This window comes from Carassius auratus, chromosome 14, assembly GCF_003368295.1.
Source record: "Carassius auratus strain Wakin chromosome 14, ASM336829v1, whole genome shotgun sequence".
NCBI classification, from domain to species: Eukaryota; Metazoa; Chordata; class Actinopteri; order Cypriniformes; family Cyprinidae; genus Carassius; species Carassius auratus.
The window spans coordinates 2,039,706-2,064,594 of NC_039256.1; the positions used below are offsets into that span (position 1 = coordinate 2,039,706).

A 24,889-nucleotide genomic window follows, 5' to 3' on the forward strand; every position below is an offset into this window, starting at 1 on the left:
AGATCCCTGGAGAACATGGATGTTAGCTGAACATTACAGTGATTGCAACACCCTGATTTATCTGAGCTCATTTACTATAATGAGTTATTGTCTAATCTATACAGTCTGGCATTGCACATAAAAGTGAAACATGCCTGAGTGACAAAACTGTGCTCTCCATCAACACATCTCATCTCCATCAAGTCCATCAGTTTCACCCCAAAACAACAAAACAGTATTTAAAACCATGCTTTACATTTTACCAAGCGTGATACTTGCCTAAAACTGACAAGCACCAAGCTAGGGGATCCTGGGATTGCAATGCAGATGCTAAGGTGTATATGATAGTGTGATGCTAGGCTAGGACTCTTATTAGTGGCCGTTCACACAGAATGCGTTTAGCTACTTTTCCACGATATCTGGTCTCTACATCTCGAGCCTTGATTTAGTATTACTACTGATGCTTGACTTAGCAAACACGCCTAATAAAAAGCAGCTTATTTCCAACGGTTGCAAAGGACGAAGAGAAAGACAACCAGACTGATGACACTGAGCTGTAGTGTGTGGCTGAACGCACTCGTGTGACATTAGCGATCGATCGCTGCAGGTTTAATTGTCCTGTCTATTATTCCCTATGAATTCCCTCAAACAAACACCAGGACTGTATGTATGATGACAACATCCCAGGTAGCTGACCTTTTTATCACACAGATGTTGTTGTAAGCGCTGATATCACCAGAGGTTTGGATCTAACTGGTACTTGCTCTACTAGCTGTTTCCTCTCAATAATCTTACTATCTATGTCTTTTTTTGTCAATTAGTGCATTTGTCGCTACAGCGATTCTTCTCCGGGCCCTTATGACCAATGCGCCGGGCCTCCGTTAAGTAAATAGAGCAGGATTTGGCTCATTAAGCCCATGACTGCAGTCCTCTGGGATAGTGACAGCTTCGGTTATATGACCTTTAGACACCTAATCAACTTTTAACACCTCACTGGGTCTCCTCAGCAGAGACAGCGAGAGGAAGATGACCGGGCGGCTGAAATCACCCAATCTGCTCGATACGAGTGCGTCGGTGTCGCTTCAGCCGGAGAAATCTGTTCTGCAGCAATCTCTGTGAAGCTAGAGGCTTTTTATAGGAGATGAGACGAACAACAACTAAACAGACAAATAAAGTCCTGGGTGCCAGCACGATTCATCAAGATCTAATCGCTTCTGTACGAACTCTTCTGGTCAGTGCGCGCTCTTAGCGGTTGCGTTCGCTGGCATATATAAACCTATTGTTAGTACGTGTCAGTTTCTTAACGTCTCATTAATTGCTTGTCAGAATCTTTCCTCACAATGTTTTAGAAGTAATGTCATAGATAGACTTTGAAAAATGTATAATTTTTCAAGTAGGCACTCTTCTTTCCCAGGGATGAATTGACATGACAGCAGTGTAACATGGTATATATATAATCTAAAACTATTTTAAATGTTATTATTTTTTATAGTAATCATTCATGATGTTTTTTATGAAATTCCCATGCAAGCTGATGATTATTATTTTTGTTTTCATCTGGATTTTTCGTACTACCAGTTCTACAGTAATTTTAACTCTTTCCCCGCCTGTGTTTTTGATCATTTTCACAAAAGTTTAATGGCACACAGAATATTTTGTTGCATGATTATCTAAACGTAGCATGCCAAAATAAAGAACAGAGCCCCTGCTTTTAAACAAACTTTAAAAAAATATTATCAACATTTGAATGTTGTCAAGTGTCATAAAAAACAACATTTTTGACAAAAAGCTGAGAAAATCTAGTTTTGTCAAAGACTACGTCTGGATCAGATTCAGAATAATGATCAAAACAGATGAAATAGATAAAACTGAGTCAAAACTGCAGTCGGTAGGGTTAGGCATTTTTCATTCATACTGTATGTTGTTTAATGCTTGATGATCGCATTATTTTACATATGCATCTGCTTATATAAGCACTCGCTTGTTTCTGCTTCTTCTTTGCCATGTTTTGATCCAGAGTTTTTAAAACTATTTCAGTAGATGTGTAATAGTGCCTCCTACCATACACCAGTGAAAACACAGAAAGCCATAAAATTCTGTCAACGGCAGGGAAAGAGTTAATTTTTTAATGCAGTATTTTATACAGTATGTTATTTAGTTTAAATGAGCATGAAAGCAGTACATAAAATACTGTACTACAATGATGCATAAACACTATTTGTTTTTATTTAACATTGTAATAATGAGATTTCTTGCATTATGATATTGAAAATGTTATGACGAAATGGAAAAATTAATTTACAAATAATAATGGCTCTCACTTACTCTTTGTTTCTAAATAAGAACATTGACATAAATGTAAAAATACAACATCTACCTATTGCCAATCCTACTTACATAATATGGGAAATAATAGGACATTTGGGGGGAAATGTACCATTTAGTTCTCAAACACATAAGCCGTTGGTTTTATTGACCTTCTGAAGAACAATGGACTAATTCTGTTGCTCTAAATCATGTGCAGTGTTTTTAAGACGCACATGTGAAGGCTCCTCTCTGAATGAGGCAGTAAGCGTCAGCAGAGGAATAATGAGAGGTATATGAGAACAGATGGTTAATTCAATCCTTCCTGTCCGCCTGCCTCCAGCTCTCACATGCACAGATTCACAGCTTTGACTCCGCAGTGAAACACAACAACAGCTTTTCTGTTCAGACCTTATTATTTATTTATGATCCTCCTAGAATAGAAGCTCAAGTGTAGTGGCTGGCAACATCTACTATCACCATTCCAGTAAACTGATATCACAATAACAATATATATGGCAACATAGTTATTTTTTGATGGAAATAAGGTTGTTACAAAAACTAATACAAGCCTAACTAATGTACAGTAAAAAGTAAAAGGATCTTATTGAAGACGGGCAAAAATGCAAACTAAGTAAAATGTGAACTAAATTATAACAGGATTAGAATACAGGAGGATAGTGTAACAATAATATTAAGTAAAATGAAGAAGTCAAAGACTTCTTGCACTGGATAACCTGGTTTCAGCCTCTTTGCCATTGCTAATGAACTCACCTTCATTGAAAGTAGCCTTATTGACAAGATTGGGTGAGTTAGGGCAAAGCACACAAGATATAGTACTTCAGTGCCTTGTAGATATCACTTCTTTTGAAGCTGAAAACAACTGCTGCAGAAAAAGCTATAGGTGCAATGCAAATGTAACAGTCAATACAAGTGTAGTGGAGTAAAGAGTAGATACTTATTCAAACTTGTAGGGAAGTAGAGAGTCAAAGTTGATAATAGTAAAATATCCAAACTACAGAATATCCAAAAAGATAATCAAGTACAGTTATTAATTACATTCACTCAAATACGTTACACCTCTGAGGTATTGTGAGTGTGAAGGTCAATCTGAAAGTGTGTTGAGAGAAAGTGTTTGTGTACGCTTGAGAACTCTTTACCCGAATGCTGTCCGTCAGTGTGAGTCGGTGACAAGCCTGAATAGACAAAAAACACAATCTAAAGCCGACAACGCTTTGATGTGTAAAGCTAGCATGAACTCTGAGGCTGTTCACTGATGAGATATGCCTTCAAACATTGTAAAATATTGCCATGATTTTACAGGATTGAAGAGTGTTATTTTAAATGGTATTTTAAGCGCTCGTGTTGTTTGAAGACGTGAGCGTGCGGCCGGGGCTCTCTCTCTCTCTCTCTCTCTCTCTCTCTCTCTCTCCCCCTCTGTCTCTATTTCTCTCTCCCTCTGTCTCTCTCTCGCACGTGCGTGTACTCTCTCTCTCTCTCTCTCCCTCTCGCTCTCACTCTCTCTCTCATGCTCTCTCTCTCTCTCTCTGCCCTGTTAAACTGGCAGGACTTAACACATGCAAATGAAACTTAACTCTACATTCGTCAAGGGCCGGGGAGCAGCTGGCCCGTACAGTTAATGAATAACGGATCAACTACGACAGCCTACATCTCACATCCTGCGATGTGACTATTATGGATTCGTACATCGCAATATCAATGCTTAAACAACACATCGTGCGGCCCTAATTCACGCTGTTTGCAGTGTCTCATAGATGATGTCTAAAAATGAAGCACTCAAGTTCAAATGAGTTTAAACTTAAAAAAAATAAAAAAGTCCCAAGACCTTGCTTTTTCTTCCCCGTTCCACTGCCCACGATTTTTTCAAAGCAAAGATGCGTTCTCTGTGAACCGGCTATTGGATTGTTCGAAATACAGATCCATGCACATATTAACAGCTAAGATCACCCACAATCCATTGGGCTTTCGATGAGGATTCGGTTCAGAACTATGTACACAAAAAGGGGTAAAGAAACAAACAAAAACTACTAGGCACGTTGATAGGATTCATCTAACTATCTGACAGTGATATCTGTTTTGAAGTAATAGTATGTCTAATGCTTGCCTACTATTCTGCTACACACTTAAAAAAAAATCATTTACAAAATAGTACATTATACTTGTATGGCATAGTATAAGTGGGCAAATTGAGACACAGCAAGTGTTACCATCGATTAATAACCATGACAAAAGAGCTCAGAAGTGACTGGTCTTTACACTCATAATCATAATCATAACTTACAGTTAGACAAGTTTTGATGTAAAGTAGTACAAAATATCACAAAACGGATGGTTCCAGTCCTTGATTCTGATTGGCTGAGCCGTGTTCTAAACTGTTGTAAATTATTCTACAAACACACACCTTTGTTTACTTCTTTGTGTTGCTCTGCAACTACTTTCCTGCAACCACAACTGGTTCTGAGAAATTATATTGGTGGAAGAATACTGTTTTTATTTAGATCAAAATAGATTTTAAACTTTATTTGATCCGTTTTATTTTGTGAAACCATACTACATATATGGAATAACCATTTTATAAAAGCAATAAGCCCCGTGAAGTCGTGGTTTACACTGAATTTATGATGCAAAGTGGAGTGCCTAACAACGCCCCTTTGCTGTTATAAATTCACTGTAAACCACGGCTTCTTGGGGCTTATTGCGTTAGTAATGAACATCCATGATATTGTTATTGCATACTTAACACTTAATAGGCTATTTATTTTCAAGTGTAAACATGTCCAAAACAATGATTGAAAATGTTCTGATTCTTTATAGGCCTGTTGTTCAGTAACATTATTATGATGTTAATTTCTTTCTTAATGTTTAATAACTAGTTTAATACAAGTTATTATATAAATACAAGTAAATGTATTCGTTAATGGACCTGATCTAACAGCTAACTAAAAAATAGCATATGGTTAGGTTTTGATGCTATAATGCAGGTTTATGTTAGTCCTTTGCTGGTTTATCCTGGTCATGTGCTGGCAAAGGACCAGCATAAACCAGCAAAAGGACCAGCATAAACCAGCAAAAGGACCAGCATAAACCAGCAAAAGGACAAGCATAAACCAGCAAAGGAACAGCATAAACCAGCAAAGGACCAGCATAAACCAGCAAAAGGACCACCATAAACCAGCAAAGGACCAGCATAAACCAACAAAAGGACCAGCCAAACCCAGCAAAGAACCAGCATAAACCAGCAAAGGACCAGCAAAAACCAGCAAAAGGACTAGCGCAAACCAGCAAAGGACAAGCGTAAACCAGCAAAAGGACCAGCATTAACCAGCAAAAGGACCAGCATAAACCAGCAAAAGGACCAGCAAAGGACCAGCATAAACCAGCAAAAGGACCAGCAAAAGCCAGCAAAGGACCAGCATAAACCAGCAAAAGGACCAGCAAAAGCCAGCAAAGGACCAGCATAAACCAGCAATATGACTAGCGCAAACCTGCAAAGGACAAGCATAAACCAGCAAAAGGACCAGCGTAAACCAACAAAAGGACCAGCGTAAGCCAGCAAAAGGACAAGCGTAAACCAGCAAAAGGACCAGCATAAACCAGCAAAAGGACAAGCAAAAGCCAGCAAAGGACCAGCATAAACCAGCAAAATGACTAGTGCAAACCTGCAAAGGACAAGCGTAAACCAGCAAAAGGACCAGCGTAAGCCAGCAAAAGGACCAGTAAAACCAGCAAAAGGACCATCATAAACCAGCAAAAGGACCATCATAAACCAGCAAAAGGACCATCATAAACCAGCAAAAGGACCAGCATAAACCAGCAAAAGGACCATCATAAACCAGCAAAAGGACCAGCATATACCAGCAAAAGGACCAGCATAAACCAGCAAAAGGACCAGCATAAACCAGCAAAAGGACCAGCATAAGCCAGCAAAAGGACCAGCATAAGCCAGCTAAAGGACGAGCATAACCCAGCAAAAGGACCAGCATAAACCAGCAACCCTGAGTCAAAACATACCTAACCAAACATATGCTGGTTTTTTCAGCAAGGAACAAATTCAGTTATATTTTTAAACTAATGTTAACATAACTTCATTAACAAATAGCTATTTCTCATGGTTAATGTTAATATTTACTAATGAGACCTTAAGTGAGACCTATTGTTCTTGAATTATTTTGCACTTTAATCTGTTTTTAAACATTTGTTTACTTTTAACATTTAAATACAATAGAACAAACTCAAAACATGTATAAAAGTTTTTAGGATTATTTCGATATAAATAATGTAATACTAATAATACCATACACAAGTACCAGATTTGCTCTATTTCTGTGTTTGACACCACTTAAATGTCATGTTTCTTATAGCAGCAAGTCAGAACTTACACGGTCATTCTGCGCCGTACAATATTGTTACTCCATTGTATTGTTATCTTTGTTCATGCGAGTTGTTTCAGTCTCAGAAGTCTTTTCACCCAGTTCTTTTTGCCTGCAGTGAATAAATCGTGACGGCTTGAAGTAATTATCATAAACAAATATGTTGAGTGCTAGATATATATACACAAAGCTTCCAGGGGTTAACAACTGTCCTATGGGTGTTAAATTGAGCCTAGAATAGTAAATTGTTGCATGCAGTTGCTGTGGTGATGGAAGCTCTGTTTCTTTATTTACATCTTGCCTTGTGGCTTTCGGGTTCAGACTGTTGTAAATGTCTTGGTTACAATTAGTTTAATAGAGAGAAATCATTAGTCCTTGTTTCATCTTATTAGTGAATCCTTGTAAGCTTATCATTTAACATTACTGACTAATATATAAACTTGACGTCAAACATCATTGTGTTTGTCTGTGTAGGCTGGAGTGATATAACGAAGCCCCACTCGAGCAGGACATACTCTCATTGATGGACACCAAACAGACCAGGATCAGCTCAACAGAGACCAATGAACTGGACCAGACGGGTAAGAAAAGCAACCGTGGTATTTCACTGTAAAATAGCTTATTTTCTTCTTTATATTGTCATGTCAGTTTTGGTTATGTTCTTATAGCAGCAGAAGTAAAGAGACCAAGCACAGTTTGTTTTTCTTCTTGCCACTGGGGTTATCTGAAGAAGCTAATACAACAATAATCGACCAGTGTGGAGAAGAAAAATATAATAGTAATAATAATGATTCAGAAACGTGTATAGACTGTTTGATCACAATTTCTGTCAAAAAAAAAATATATATATATATGTATATATATATATATATAATTGCAGACATAAAAAGTGAGGTTTAATTGTTGCTCAGTGTTCCAACCAAATACTTTTTCAAATTCACCCAAAAATGCTCATTTGCTGTAATTATTTCTCTTTTTTTTTCTTTAAAAGAATATCACCTTACATGGTTTGCTTGCAGACTGGCTGTAATATACTTTCATTTGAGCACACTGTAAGAAAACATAAACATAAAAAATTGGGTTAAATAAGGGTTAATGGCCTTTAAGAAGTAAATTAAGGTAAATATTCTAATTTACATCCTACATTTCAGTGATTTGGTGCAGATATTCAAGCATTAAGCTATATATATATATATATATATATATATATATATATATATATATATATATATATATTAATATTATTATTTATAAATGAAATAAATGTAATGCAGATTGTGGGAAGATGTGTTTTCTTTAAAAAGACTGTATTGATGTATAGTGTTCCCTTCAGTTCATTCATTAATTTAATTTTTTACTTGGTCTTAAGTTTAACCTCATAAATCCTGCAGAATCCCTGAAAGCTTCTGTTCTGTGACTCAGGCCTGTCAGCGGCACTTCAAGCTTTAGTTTATCATATCCACACTCCTCTCAGTTCCAGCTCAGGGAACTGGGGCAATCACACAGATAAGTACTGAAAGAAGGCCCACTCTCAGGGACTGAAAAACAGCCTCCTTCAGCTCTCGGTTTCGATAGAGGGCCAATAAATCATCCAACGTTTCTTTTGCTCTCATTTAGTGTTGTCAACGGTACCAAATTTCAGTATTCGGTACCAATACCAGTGAAAATCCAGGTTGACCGGGTACTTGGTACCACCGGTACTTAAGAAAAATCTGGTATCATAACATTTTCATTTTTTTTTTGTGCCGACTTGGTACCAAAGTACCAGTCTTTAACAACATTACTCTCATTACCAGCATCCAGTGCAGATAAACTGATCCTTTGCCTCTATTCACAAATAAAAGAGACCACTGGACTTATGACTGTAAGCTGATGGATCTCCTATTATGCTGTTTTCCACACCTCAGGTATTTAAGTGCCTCATTGAGATGAGAGAGTGGAAAAGGACAAAATAAGTTTTCTAGTCAGATGCAGGACTACACAATTCATTGAAATATTAAAGGTGCTGTGTGTAAGATTTTGACTCCACTAAAGCATAAAAATACCATAATATGTTTCCAGATATTTAAGAAAAATGCTTAGTTAATATACTTATTTATCTGAAAAACAATGCTACAGTCAGTTATTCTTCTTTGAAAATGTGTGTTCAGGGCCGGAATGTCTGTCGATGTTTTGGTTTGTGAAGCCCTCCCACTGCCAGTTTACCCAATTGTGTTTCAGCACCTTGCTTTGCCAGTTGGTGGAAAACACAGTGTATTTCATTTAATTCATCCTCAAGTGTCAATCTGGCAACCTGTGTGTGTGTCAAGTCTGAGGAGGAGGGGCCGGGTGAAGAAAAAACCCTCTCCAATATTTTGAATTTGGACTGCAATACCTAGTTCAACTACTCGGTGTCAATCCTACACACAGCACCTTTAAGCAATTTGGCTTAGTGTGGATTTCAAATTGAAAAAGCTGCAATTAAATTGAATGAATATATGCACAGTGTGTTTCAGAGTGAAGCAAGTACTATGTTCATTTACACGTGATGCGTCTGTGCTTCTCTCGGCACCAGCTATTTTCACAAACTAATAACAAGAAGCGCTTCTCAATTAAAGAGAATATTCAGTGGCTCTGCAGTTAATTTCTTTGTGTTCAAAAGTTTAACCATCAAAGTTTTATTTTGATAGTTTAGTGTTTGATATTGGAAAATTAAGATTTATTTTTAGAATTATAAATACTATTTCATATTTGAGTTATATTATAAATCATTATTATTATTATTATTATTATTATTATTTATTTTTCATTAACATATAATATTCATATTTTTCATTAATGCCTTTTGTTTCAAGTTTAGTTTTTTTTTTTTGTAATAATAATAATAATAATTAAAAAATTAAATAATACATAATTCTAATAGTATTTTTATTAAAATCGTAGAGACATACTGATATAATATGTGGATTTTTTTTCTCTCCCTGCAATTGCATTTATTTATTTATTTTTTCAGAAAAAAACAAAAACAAAAAACAAAACCACAATTAGATTGTTTTCCCCCAAATCATGCAGCCCTGTATTGGCTACACTGTCATTTTGGCAAAAATCAGACTGTGTGCTGTTGATATGTGATGTGCTTTCTTGTAAGAGGATGAGAAAAAAAATCATATTGTGCTTTTGTTAATTTACATTCAATTTTTGAAAGCTTCTTATTTCTGTGATTTAAGAAACTTTAAAAGAAGACACCTTTTGTTTCTACCAGTCACACACGCAAGCCAAGACAAGTTCTTTATTGTCATGTCTTTGTAGTGCAGGAGATCATGTTTCGTATGTGTGAAGACTTTGTTTCGAGAACAGTGGGATCTTGGATTGGAGGAGAAGTCATTTTCACGTGATGAGATGCAGGGCCGTGCACAGACCTTTTGAGGGGCATGTGCTGAAACTGAAAAAGGGCACCCCCCTCCCTTTTTTATATCAAGATTATTTAGTAAGCCTGCATAAAAGGAAGAAATGGTCACATCTTCATGACAAATTCAATAACACAAAATAATAGTCTCAAAAGCTTTAGATTTATTCACGATTAATAACAACAATAATAATAATATTAGATAATTAGATAATATAGATAAACAGGGTTTTAAGGGCTTCTTTAACCCTAATTACAATATCAACCTTCTGTGAGCCATGTACCTGGAAAAAATTTGAAACTGTGGTGGACCAGGGATGTTGGTCTCTTGAAGGTCTCCTATTCACTACACTTTCCCTAAAATAAGCCAGCAATAAAAAAAAAAAAAAAAATAGTGTGAAAACTACAGTTGCAGTGAAAAGCATTTCTGAAGGATCACCTTACACTGAAGAGTACTGAACTGGAGTAAAGATGCTGTAAATTCAGCTTTGATCACAAAAATAAAATCACATTTTAAAATATATTCAAATACAAAACAGTTATTTAAAATTGTAAAAATATGACACAATATTACTGATTTTGCTGTATTTTGGATCAAATAAATGAACCCTTGGAATGAATCATGAATTACATTTTTTAGTTATAACTTACTACATTACTGTAGTAAAACCATGTTTTACAACATTTTATACATGTGAGGACGAGCGGAGAGTATACCATCACGTGATTAGCCTAAATGTTAATAAATTAAGTGTATCAGCAATCATAAATCATAGAAAAAATTTCTTAGAAATATAGTTATGTAGGTGACGAGGATCACTCGTCGCTTTGTGTAAGTTCCAGTACGAAACAGCCTGGGGCGCACCTGTTATGATTTCCCGATGGTAAAAACAAATTATATGTTGTTGTATTACTTATCAATATATTGTTTTTGGCCAGCAAATGTGATTTTTTTTTTTTTTCCGTCATTAAAACGGCGACGGCGCCTGCCCCTGCCGGCATCACATTACATTTTCATCTAATGTTACAGGTTACAAACTAGTTTTTGTAGCTATATAGACGCAGCGCTCAGTTTTTCCTGTGGTAAAATGCATTTGGCCAAAATAGCATTTTATAAAAGATGAAATGCAACTGTATGCACAGGCTATTTAAGTGTTGGCTATGACTAGATGGCAAATGCTAGCCCTCTCTCTCAGGCGACGTCCCACATGTCTCAGTCAGTGAGTCAGTCAGACATCAAATAAATAAATATGAGCCTAGTGTTTAGTAGTACTTATTAAAACAACAAGATATTTATTTACCCTTCGCAAAACTGTTCAGCTCAGCTGTTGTCTACTGTGCGGCTGCTGTGGAACTTCAGTTGATTTAATGAATATTGAGAGGGCGGAGTTATCAGCTTACTGACAGCTTGGGGATCGAATAAGATTTACACAAGCTCGTTTTAAGAACTTTCATTTGCTAAATATTTGTAAAAGAGACAGACAGACGTAAAGGGTGACCAGTAGCATTGATAAAAAAAAAATAAAAAAAAAAACACCACCAAAAAAAAGGGCACTTCGGAGTGTAAGGGCAAAAAGGGCATGTGCTCTGCACAGGTTGAGCCCTACCTGTGCACGTGCCTGATGAGATGTCATTGTGTGGGGTAGGTTGTGGGGAGTCTGGTCGTCTTGGATCTGTCAGATCAGTGGTATCAATAGATTATGATTCCAAGGATGACGGCAGGAACGGTTCGTGATGATGCTGACGGTCTTGTAGCAGATGTCTAGCAGGGGTAGTAGAGCTATAACAGTGGTGTCTGTGGTGCTCTAGAGCAATTACCGTAACATATGATGAGTTTGCTCTCGAGGATGTTCAAATAATAAGACCATCGTTCCATTCAGAAGTAATAAGTATTGATTAGTTCACAGTCATAACTGAAATATACCACATATATAAACCGCTGGCCTTGAGGATACCATGTGCAAACAAAACTCTTGAATATCTTTGTCAAATCCAGCAGCTAGTTCTTCCTCAGAAGTGCTCATTTGTAGCAGACAGTAAATATGATTTTGTCCCAGCAGGCTGATAAAAACCTGTGCTTCCGGACTCTGAATATTGTGTAAAGCAGAGAATGAGAGAAGGTTCTTTCTGTTTTTGTGTGTAGCAGCAGACAGAGTGTATCACAGCACACATTAAAGTCTTGTCATCATCAAATCTGTCATTGTGGACCCTGACAGTCAGAGACATTGACATCTCCACAGACAGTTAGCTTCTTTCTTCCTCAGAAGATGTCCAAGATCTGTGGCTTTCATATTTGAAAAGCAAAACTAGCTTATAATCATATTCATGTTCCAATGTCACCATCTGTGTTCCTCTTACAGTAGCCCAAGGCCACATGTGTGGATAATCCAGCACCCAAGAGCTGAAGCTTCAGTAAACAGGAATCCCATTTGGGCATATTTTCCCCTCTTCTCTAGTGCAAGTAAACCCTAGTCCTAATGCTGCAGCATAGCAGACGATGTTCATTAAGTCTGGCAGAGGTTAGGTGTGCTGACACCTGCCAAAAGACCATATGCTGTCCTGTACCTCCCCGTGTGGGTTTATGTGATCTGGTCAGCTGTCAGCTGATCTGATACATTATCCTAGAAGAGGATAACAAGATTTCACAGCAAATCCTCAGAGATTCCACATTTATTCTTCATACGTGCTGGCTGATTGTTGAACTCCCTAATAATTCATAGCAAAGAGAAAATTGGTTTCCCGTCCGGTGTCAGAAGCAGTTATGTGAGCTTACAACAGCTCCCCATAATGCACTTGTACGAGAGCTTAGAGCAGATCTGTTGAACAGCTGAGGATTCTGGACCAACACATAATCACCATTAGCACTTTCTCTAAGCGGTGCACATTCAGATGTCACAACTGTGCAGAAAAAAGCTAATAAAATGGGTTAGGAAATAATTTAAGTGTTCAGGTCAACCGCTACAAAGTTATCACCATATAGTAGATTATAAAACATTTCTTGAAATAATATGATAGATCTCTTTACATGCTTCAATTTGCTGTCTGGATTTAGATAAGGAAATACTCAAGATTTAAGGAGTATGTGAATGTGCTGGAGTCAAAAATAATATTTCATTGGACTACCTTTAAATGTGACCACAAAACCAGGCATTCAAAATTGAGATTTATATATCATCTGAAAGCTGAATAAATAAGCTTTCTCAAGTGAGCACAAAATCTAGAAAACTAGCCTCATATCTCTAATACACTTAATTAATATCAGTTGATTTTAAAAAAGTAAAAAAGCTAATCCTATATACCTTCTTCATTAATTGCGTGATTCATCAGTGAATGTTTTTCTACAAAAAATATTTTACTTAATCTTTCATCTAAATGTAATAACTTTCTCCTAAAGCCTCATCTGCAGTAAAACTAATATTTTACAATTATATCAACAGCCATGATCCAATCAAATTCGGATGGTACTTATTTACATCTGTTTCAATTATGTTGCATCACAACAAATGTAAATGCATTACAGTGGTCTTTATTATTATTGTATATGCAATGGGTTATTGTGGTATTTAATAATATTATAAATTATTAATATTGTGCTTGTTTTTTTTTTTAGGAGGCGACTTATTCTGCCATAATTCTATTGCTAAATTGGCCTTAAAGAAGCACCACTCACCACGACCACTGTCAACATGAGCTCCTTCAGATGACCACCCAACTGATGAGTCCTCAAACCACACGATATCTCTCACACCCTGTGCTGCCAAGGGCTTGAGCCCACAAGGCATTTCCAAGAAGAACGCAGTCAGCGTAATTTCACCATGATTGAACCCGCGAGCGTTCCTGGGCTCACGCAGGACTGTTTGGTTCAGCAGAGTCGCACCTGTCCCACCTGCTTCATCGAGACTAAGGATATGTCAAATATAGAGGCCAGTATCAACCTCAAAATGGCTGACATGAACCGAGACTACAGCCCTTGCCCTGTCTCTGATATTAATATGCAATGCATGAGCATGAGTGAGACGGGAAGTTATGGAGACCAGCTCCTCTCAGATCAGCTTTTGAGCTTTCATGTCCCTAAAACTCAGCTAGTGGAGAAGAAGGACATGGCGAAAACAGACTTGGATGATGTGGCCTCCAAAAACCTGTATGATGGCCTGCTGTTAGACAAGTGCAATGGAGAGGATGGTTTGCTTACTAATTCAAATCAGGACTGGGGCTACTTCGAGTCCTTCATTAGTGAGAGTAAGATGGAACTGCTGGATCTCTGCTCCAAGAACGAGCTCTCCGTAAATCTCTTCACTGAGGAGGATGTGGACAATTACATGTTCGATGACGATGATGACTCCACTCTGAGCAGCGACGTGTGCTCGTTGAAGATCCGCTACGAGTCCTTCCAGGACAACATGAGGGACAAAACCAATGTTCTGCAAGAAGAAACCCAGTTCAGCTTTTTCCCAAGTGTCTTGGTAAATTGCACAAAGAAAGAGGGGTGTGTGGTAAAACGAGTTATGGATGAGCTACCACCTAAATCAGAGGAGCTTGGATTTCAAAATGACATTAAAGAGGATGGAAATGACTGCTCCGTAGAGCAGACACCTGATAACAGCCCCAAAATGAACTACTTCATTGATTCCAGCAACTCAGCTGATGACTCAGGGGACTATAGTGATGACAGCTCCTCCACCGTTTCCTCTTTTGACACCTTACAAGACAACAGGCCTAAAAACTTGCTCTCACGTAAAAACGCAAGCTGCTCCAACCATCTGAACTACGGATTGCGGTCTAAGAGAAAAGTTAGGTTTAGTGATGACTACTTGTATTATGTTGAGACCACCGAAGGAGAAAGAAACATTGAAAAGCGAGAGAAACCACTGATTGGTCCAAAGCATGAAGAGGATCTTGACTGGTGCCCTAAAAAGAGACGAAAATACTCTCGCAAGGATCCACCTGTTATAATCAAATACGTTATCGTCAACAGGTTCAAAGGAGAGAAATGCATGGCTGTGAAGCTGGGCAGAATCAATTCAGCCAACACGACGGTAAGCTTAAATGAGGATACAATCAACAAATATGAGAAGCTTGCACCTCTAAAAGATTTCTGGCAGGAGAAACAGAGAGAAAGAGAGGAACAGCTTAAGCTGGCAGCAGGAGATAAACACAGTTCTCACCAGCATGCCTTTAGTTCCAGTCCCTCCAAAAGGAAACACAAGCTAGCACACAGGATCAGAATTCAGCGGATTCAAACTGTGGAGCAATCACCCAACACACAGGGCCCCTTTGCCTCTGATCCCAGGCAGGAGACTGCTTCTACAGATGAAACTGCCTCCATGGGAATGCCATTAACAATAGCCACCAGCTGTGCAAGCACATTAGACCCAGATGACATCATAGACACTGCAGCCCGGAAGAGCAGATCACAAGAGAGAGAGGAAAGGAGAATAGGGAATAAAATATTCAGAATACAGAAATTCAGAAGTGAAGCCAGACTTAGGAGCAAGAAAATGAGAGACCTTGTGGAGAATAGCAAGAGCGTGACAGACCTGACAGAAGTTTGCTCGCTGCAGAAAAATATGGACGCAGTAGGAGGTGCTGAAGATACAAACGTCAGCCCAGCTGCACACAGTCCCCATTTGTGTGAGAGTCAAGCGGCTAATGTCACTGAAAAATTTGCTTTTGTGTCTACCACCTGCTCCCCTAACAAAGAGGCACCGTCTGAGAATGTGGCAGTTATCCCGGGGGGCTATCTGCAAACATTGCTAGATGCCTCTGATTCTTCAGGTAGCACTGGTATCCCGTTTTTCTCCCAGCAGACCCAACACTCTCTGGACCTCTCTTTGGAAAAGCAGCAATTCACCTCAATTCAGCTAGCGCAAAGTTGTGTCCTTTCCCCACCATCAGAATCAGAGCTACAGCAGTCACCCCAGAATTGTCTGACTCTTACCCAGATGTGGCATCCCCAGCTTAGTCCAAACCAGCAGTTCGCCGCTGCAGATATTGCTGAATCTGCCATCCAACCCAACAGCTTCACTGGAGAGATGGCTATGCCATTGTCTGAGAGTCTGACCATGTCAGGCTACAGCCAGCTGAGTCTGGAGAGCAACAGAATGCTTTATGAAAAGAATTACATGACTGAGCAGCCGTTGCCTTCTGACGCTGAGTTTCAGGCTCTTCAGGGGCAGCCACAGTTTCAAAGAGCCACACTGCACACCAACAACGGCCAGCTCATCAGTTTCGACTCAGTTGGCTCGCTGTCAGCTACTAATAGCAATTACAGCTCTCTGAGGCTTAAGTCCTGTGAGAAAGATGGCGAGGATGATGTGAACGAGAACTTTCTGTCCCACTGCAGTCCCAAACTGGTGATTCAGCAAAGTATTGATGCAATCACCCCACTGAGGGAGTCCACGGACTTGCTGGATATCTCCAACTTCACTCCGGATAAATTCAGACACACATCATTGTCAGAGCTCTCTCCCCCAGAGACGCCTAATTTATCCCCTCAAGTTGTGGGCCATGAGATGAAGATAGTTGGGAAGCCTGCTGATTTCCAAGATGGAGCCAAGATGCCATGCACCAAAGACATGGATTGGAACTGCAAAATGATCGAGCAGCAAGATCTGGATAGATATACAGTAGATGGTCACGATTATCAATTGCACATTTTTAATGGTGAAGATAAGTTAAGCCTGGGAACGAAAGAGGAGAATCTAGCTTTTGATGATGATTTGATTAGTGAAATCAAGGGGACCAAGGGAAAGAGGAAAAATAGCAACAAACAAACTACAGGACAAGGTACCAAAAAAAGCAAAGCCCCAAGAGCTCCAAAAACAGAGAAGGGGAAAGTTCCACGGCAGACTTCGCGAGCATCTAAAAAGTTAAAGGCATTACTGGATGAGAAGGGTGGCAGAGGCCAGACTGAGTGCATTGCTCATCTGCTGAAGGACAGCGGCTCTGAGGAATGGACAGGAATGGGTTGTTCAGAGAGCAAATGTCAAGTCCACGATGACCAGCGAGAGTTTGAAGAGCCATCCAACATCTTGTCAAATATTGTCTCAGGGATGGCTGAAGTACAGAGATTCATGATGGCCTCTGTTGAGCCATTATGGGGCCCTGCAGCAAATATCTGCCTGCCCTCAGAGGCAAACAGCCTCAAGTTAAAGACTCTCAAAATCCTAGCAGGAACTTCACCTGACCCCAAGAAGAAAGGCAGTTTGGCTACTGGGGGCACAAAAGGCAGAAAAGTTGGGACGAAAGGTGGCAAAAAACAGGCAAAGTTCAATGCCTCCTTACCTTTATTCCCTCAGTTGGCTTTGGGTTGTAACATGTTGGAAAAGCCTAATCTTGGTGTTCCTGGTATAAATGGGCCTGCGCACAAAAAGATGTACCGTCACAAAGCCAGTGCAAAATTCCCTCGGATTGAAAATCTAAAGGAAACACGACCTGAACAAGACCTAAATAAAGATATATCATTAATGGCTTCTTTTGAGAAACTGAGGTAATATTTTATATCTAGCTGCTGATGCACGTTCCTCACTTTCCCACTTCCTCCTCATTTCTTGACATACCTACACGGACTCAAGACCAGAGATGCATGGAATTACGTCATCCTTTAGTATCCCCTCCTTGTTTTTGCTCCCGAAGAGGATATTGATCTTGCATGAGAAACTTCTTGTACTCGCAAACTACCTATTGATTGATTGTGTAAGGCTTGATTGAGATTTTAAATGACCATGGCTGCATTTTTATTCTGCATTCTTGTTTTTGCTGTTTTTCTTTTCCTTGCAGTTGCTGAATAGTTTTTGTCTGAAGAAAATGAAAAACTTGGATAAGTGCAAATTTTCTTTTTGGACCCTTTTTGTTAATTTATCGGTGAATCTTGCTGCCCTTGTGTAATTATATTACTCTCTTCAAAGATGTAGCTATTATAAAGTGTCTTTGTGTGAAATAAGCTCCCCCTTTTGATTATGTGTGCTGAAACAGATGCCCTCTTCTCTTTTTATCCATTTACTGCCTGACTTTTAAAGTGTGAAATGCTCAGCCCTTTGTTTAGGATAACAACACCCTTGGTAGATCCCTAAACATGAACAGCACACAATGGGACAGTTTTGTATTGAAGACATATCAGATTAATGTTGTTCGAATTTCTTACTGTTGGAATGTACTTATGATTTTCTCTTATCTACTATGCTTTTTACAGGAGTTGTACTGGAAATTGTCTTAGAGGGACATTTCAATGCCATGGAAATCCCAAAACGCCTTTTTTTATGCTTCCATTTATAATAATAATAATGATAATAATGATATTGATTATTGACTGAAATAATATATTGCTACTGACAGATTATTATTATTATTAGTATTATTATTTAGTATCACTGTACAGAAATGCACTGTTCAAAGCAAAACATTAATTCTATCTATGTGCCAAATGTAAACTCCGTGCACATTAATACTCTGTATGAATACTGGCTGTTTAATTTACTATCCTGATGAATGCTGGCTGTCCTCTTTCAAGACTTAACAAGTTTTGGGTTAGGAGTTTTGTTTTCTTTGGGGACCCTACCGTTTGAAGAGCACCTGCAGCTGACAGTGGTACAACCACTTTACCTAAACAACTCAACACAGAATTTTGTCACCTTATTCACCAAATTCAATGCACCTCAGTATTACTTCTGCTTAAAACCATAAATAAAAGCAAAGTGTACTCTTCTAGACATTGACGGAAGAAAGGTGGACACGGATCATGTTAATTGAGGATGACATATTTCTTGTATTGGTCAGCAAGCAATCATTTCACAATCTGCTGTAACAGGAACTGTGTCCACAATGTTTCAGATTTTGTATATTTGTTCAGTGGTGTATTTTTGGTGGTTAAGAAACTGTAAAGAATGTCCATTTTACTTTAGCCCACTTTAACACATTTTCCTTGCCGACAATTACATCTGAAAACATTCTGTTGTGAAACAAAAGTTTTTCAGGGAACATGGTGTTTTGTTTAATTCGTTTTATTCAACCCAGGCTCATTGAAAATACAAGCTGGTGGCGAAAGACAAGTCACCTTTATTTATGTAGCGCTTTTAACAATAGATTGTAACAAAGCAACTGAACAACATTAGGAAAAATAGTGTGTCAATAAAGCAAAAAGGCAGTTCATCATTGAATTCATTGATGTCATCATCCAGCTCAGTTCAGTTTAAATAGTATCTGTGCAATAAAGTCAATAAAATTGCTGGTAATGAAGTGACCCCAACTAAGCAAGCCAGAGGCGACAGCGCCAAGGAACCGAAACTCCATCGGTGACTGAATGGAGAAAAAAACCTTGGGGGAAACCAGGCTCAGTTGGGGGCTAGTTCTCCTCTGACCAGACGAAACCAGTAGTTCAATTCCAGACTGCAGCAAAGTCAGATTGTGCAGAAGAATCATCTGTTTCCTGTGGTCTTGTCCTGGTGCTCCTCTGAGACAAGGTCTTTACAGGGGATCTGTATCTGGGGCTCTAGTTGTCCTGGTCTCTGCTGTCTTTCAGGGCAGTAGAGGTCCTTTCTAGGTGCTGATCCACCATCTGGTCTGGATCTGTACTGGATCCGGGCGACTGCAGTGACCCTCTGATCTGGACACAGACTGGATCTGGTGGCCACGGTGACCTCAGAATAAGAGAGAAACAGACTAATATTAGCGTAGATGCCATTCTTCTAATGATGTAGAAAGTACATCTAACGGATTGCGAAGTTTCTGCAATGCAACCTTATTGTGTGTTTCGCAGCAGTTTCAAAGTGAAGTCCAGTGAGTTATGCTAAAATGCACGATTAATATGTGCCTATGATATGTTTTAATTCCGTTGGTTCAGGCACGTATTACGACAGTTCAGATTTAAAATGTCCGGGAAGTGTTGCTGTAAGGTTAATGCTCTGTTTTGTTGGAAAATAACAAACCCCTCTACACTAAACCCAACCCTAAACCTACCCAAATGCAAAAGTGATATAAAAACCCATTCATTGACTCATAGTAGTTTCATAGGATTCGTATTGGAGCGGTTGACCTCACAAGTGCAATGCCATATCACGTGAGCTACCAAGCAAATCTACGGAGTTAGAAAACCCAAACATACGAAGCTGGATACGTGGTGCTAATATTAAAAAGTATCCGTTTTCAAATCTCGCAGCTTGTTAAAATAGATTTTAAGTCATAATACAATATTGTGCAAGGAATTTGTGCGAAAACTACTTTTTCTTAATCAAAACTCTAACCCTGTAAATATAATAAAAGTTGTCAGTTTTACTGCCTCTAGTGTTCATTTTAACTGGAAGCTGCAGCAGAAATGTAGCTAGAGGCAAAGTATTTCCAATGAGCCTGAGTAGATTTTTCGCTCACAAATGTCATCTTAATTAATTGTAGCTCGAAAAACCTGAAACCAAATTTGTCTTTTAAAAAGCACTGAATCCATTGGCATATACCACATATAGATGAATAGATGCTACCTTTGATTTAAAAGAGTTGTTTTTGGAGGATATCTCAGGTAAAGTAATGCCTTACCTATAGCTTTTACCTTCGGAAGATTTCACTCCGTCCGTCCCCTTCTGCCTCCTGCTGGCCATGTTTAGCAGCAGGATGATCCCAATGAGGGAACTGCACATGGGCCGCTCGCTCGTCTAGCCTGCCTTCTCTCATTTCTGCCTGTTGTCAACTGAATGTACTTCAAGTTTTCTACAACGTGCCACTGTTAAGCTGCCTCCTCCTACTGGTGCTAAGAGGGTAACTGTATTCACCCAGTAACTATGACACAAGGATTATAAGAAATGAAACCCTACTCCTCTCTTTACGAATGTACAACATATGGTTCTGTTTGATGTATTCAGAACACAATTATTTGTCATTAACTGGAATTGCTTTTGCCTTTTGTTGGAGAAATTATTGAGCTTTATAAATATTGTCTAGAGTTGTTACCAGAGGGATTCTTAATTAACTCTCGACATCACAAAAATATTGTATATTTTTCTCTGTGCCAATTTGTACGATATTTTGTAAGTGTATATTTTTCTTAGAAAGTGCTGTGAAGTATTAGTATGTGTGTGTGTGTGTGTGTGTGTGTGTGTGTGTGAGTAACCTTTTTTGTGCCTCTGCGGGCAGTGAAAAGGATGTATAATGACAAGCTTTTGGTTTTAAAAACCAAAATATTAAGAAAAAAAAACCCACTAAATTGTGTTGCAAGTTTTTTAAGAGGAATCTTGTTGTGAGAGTGTTGTGGTATTGTTGAAAACACATATAGGCAAAAAAGTGCTGACAAAAATTGTGAACTATTCGTTGTTTTATAGATTTTCATGTAAATTATTCTTGTATTATTTTATGTTGTATCTGTTGCAAAGGTTTTAAATATTTGTGAACATGCCTGTATGGTGAAATGTAATATTGGTAACTCGCTAAGTTTTGTAATAATGTTTATGGAGTACATATACAAATTAAAAGAAGATTTTGAATGCTGCCTTTTGAATGTCGTCACATTTCTTCTATCAGTTTATACAGTTAATGCCTGAATTAAATGTGCACAAAGATGATAGTAGCTGATGACTTTTACTACATGACTAGTGCTATTAAGGAAGTATATTTATTAACTGGTTATATCCACACTTTCATGTGTCTTTCTATGTGCTACATATCCACACACACACACACACACACGTTTACTCAGCTATCCAAATGGGGACATCCCATAGACGTAATGGTTTTTATACTGTACAGACCTTATATTCTTTTGCCCTACACCTAACAGAAAACGTTGTGCATTTTTAACTTAAAAAAAAAAGAAAAAACTTTGTTTACTTTATTTTTAAACCAGTTTTACAAATGAGGACATGCCCAAAGGGAGGTTTTGTCAGGTTTAGCTCACTTTTGGGTACAGATTTGTCCCCAAAATATGGTAAAGTAGGTTTCAAACACACACACACACACACATGCATTTAATGCCTGAATGGTAAATATGACAACTTTGTAATCTCATCTGTCATCATGACTGTAGTAGAACGAATGACTTAGTGACTGAAACTTGGTTGTTATATAGTAGTTTTGTAAGACTTGAAGAACCTCAGACACAACTCTTTTCTCAACTTCCTCACATTTGTTTCTTTTCATAAACCTCCTTCCTTTGCACTTAAAGGCTTATAATGATCTACATGAATACAAGTGATATTCACAGTCATGTCTGGTGTCATATGAATTGTCTCAGGCCGAATGGTCTCATCGTACAAGTAGTAGACTAAAAGGTATTTCAGTTCCTAAGAGTTAGAGATGTTTTGCTCACTGTTAAGGGTGTGTCATTTCCCAGCGTCTTTCATGGAAATCAACATCTGTCCCTGAATGGTGTAAACTCAAGATGTCTAGGCCTTGATCAATACAGTTCCAATTGTTAGTTCATGTCTCCATTTGGAGGATGTTTGTCTTGGTCTGAGTATCTGTGGTCAGATGAGTCCTCTGTGTGGAGCGCGTCCATACACTCCATACTATGTAGTTTTAAGGTATGCATTTTTTTTTTTACTCTTAGATTTATTTTTGAGAATCTGATGTATTGATTATCTCTGATTTGACTTTAATAAGCATGGTTTGGCATACTTTATAGTGCTAGCCACAACCTCTGGTTCTTGTCTCAGCTTCATTCAAGTTGTTGTATAATGAGATTAGCTATAGGGGGCTAGATAGAAATATAATTGAAGTATAGGCAAGCGTGGGGTGGGATATTTCATAGTGCAAGCCATATCCTCTGATAACAAACTATGTCGTTTCATAGGTGAGTGCAGGGGGCTAAACAGAACAACTATTTAAAGAATGGCAAGCATGAGGTGGCCTATTAAACAGTAGCCATATCCTCTGACTAATGATCGGACTCGAGAGTTTGTGACCTTGAGGTCCGTGTAAAACACAGACGCAAGACACAGATTCCTAATGAACGAGTAAAATATAAAGTAAAGAGTTAACTAGAATAATCAGATGTCAGAAGAAGAAGAATTAGAAATGGACAAACAAACAATTTGCGTTTTAAATTTGTAGTCAAAATAAAATGTCAGATTTATGGAAAGCTTCAGCGCTCTGAATTCATCTCTGTGGGAGTCAGTCAATCACATTAACAGGTGCTTCATTAAAGGGTTAGTTCACCCAAAAATCTAAATTATGTCATTAATAACTCATGTCGTTCCAAACCCGTGAGACTTCCGTTCATCTTCTGAACACAGTTTAAGATATTTTAGATTTAGTCCGAGAGCTCTCAGTCCCTCCATTGAAGCTGTGTGTACGGTCTACTGTCCATGTCCAGAAAGGTAAGAAAAATATCATCAAAGTAGTCCATGTGACATCAGAGGGTCAGTTAGAATATTTTGAAGCATCGAAAATACATTTTGGTCCAAAAATAGCAAAAACTACGACTTTATTCAGCATTGTCTTCTCTTCCGTGTCTGTTGTGAGGTTTAAAAATGAATCATTAGATGTAACCGGATCTTTTTGAACCAGTTCACCAAATCGAACTGAAACGTTTTAAACGATTCGCATCTCTAATACGCATTAATCCACAAATGACTTAAGCTGTTACCTTTTTTAATGCTACCCTCCCTCTGAGTTCAACAAACCAATATCCCAGAGTAATTCATTTACTCAAACAGTACACTGTTAATAACTTTGATTTTTTTGGTGAACTAACCCTCTAAGCTCTCCTAGTAAATCTTAAATCCACATGCACTGACAAAGATACTTCCTCTAACTTTCCTGCACATTACTTTGAGCCATTAGTTTGATTGGACACACAGCCCTTTTTTTGTTATTCTAAAATGCAAAATTATGATATTATTTGAATCTTCTGATTTGTATTTTTTTTTGTCTGAATTCTGACCCACAGATTTGCAACCAATGTTAAGATGTGTCACAACCCACCAGATGAGAAGCGCTGACTTAGATAGATACATAGATAGATAGATAGAAAGATAGATACTGTGATATTATTGCCCTGATTATCTGCATGACAACCATCCTGTGTCCCCAAGAGATGACACTCTACTGTCCTCTATGGTTTAGTCTATTCATTGAACAGAGAATATACAGCCTATGTGTGTGAGTTATTTATAATTCATATAAATTAATTGCTTCTTGTGAATTTTAATTGATCATGTTTGAATTTTTCTTTGTTGGCATTTTAAAGATTGTAGACTTTGAACATGGATTCTTCCATAAGTTCTGATGAAATACTTACAAATAATGACATCTGGCAATCAGGTAAGTTATCTGGTGTTTATAAAAATTACTTGATGAGTAATAAAGAGAAAATCATTCCCTACAGCATTGGTTAAGAATTATGTTTTGCAGGAAAGGTGAAATGTGGTGAAGATTAACGAGTTATTTTATTTTTTATTTTAATTATAATTATTGATTATCTTGCCGAATTACCACAGGGTGACATTCATAAGAGAGAAATGTTAGGTCTAAAAAAATTAATAAAACGTTTAGAATTAATTTACAAAGTATGTTAACCTCACAGTAAATATGTCCGTGAGCTATTATTTTCATTCACAAGCCACTTTTGTTTCTTCCGGCGTCTCTAGCACAATTACAAAATAAAAGTTCAGCTCTTTTCATTTTAAAACCAACCATAAATTACAGTTCATCAACGTGCGCACTTAAAACTCTGTGTTGACATTTCAGTGTTGTTTTTTGTAATATGTCATATTGTAAGAGGGGTAAAAACTTACCTTTCAGTTTAACCTCTTTTACTGTGATTTACATATGCTAAAATGTAAATATATTTATATTCCCTGCAGAGCCTTGTCGCACACACACAGCCTACCTGTTAAACGCTAAACGCTAA

At 38.0% G+C, this 24,889-nt stretch overlaps 1 long non-coding RNA gene and 1 pseudogene across 1 annotated transcript; one reads left to right on the plus strand and one right to left on the minus strand.

Annotated features, from left to right (window-relative positions):
• LOC113113403 (neurite extension and migration factor pseudogene) overlaps window positions 1-19,199 on the plus strand; it is a 51,601-nt pseudogene extending 32,402 nt beyond the window's left edge.
• A 701-nt stretch (window positions 19,200-19,900) lies between these two features.
• Window positions 19,901-24,880, minus strand: LOC113113406 (uncharacterized). The gene is made up of 2 exons (XR_003293578.1): window positions 24,774-24,880; window positions 19,901-20,823 (listed from the first exon to the last, which is right to left on the minus strand). It is a non-coding gene; the product is annotated as an uncharacterized LOC113113406 (long non-coding RNA).
• Between the last annotated feature and the right edge of the window lie 9 nt (window positions 24,881-24,889).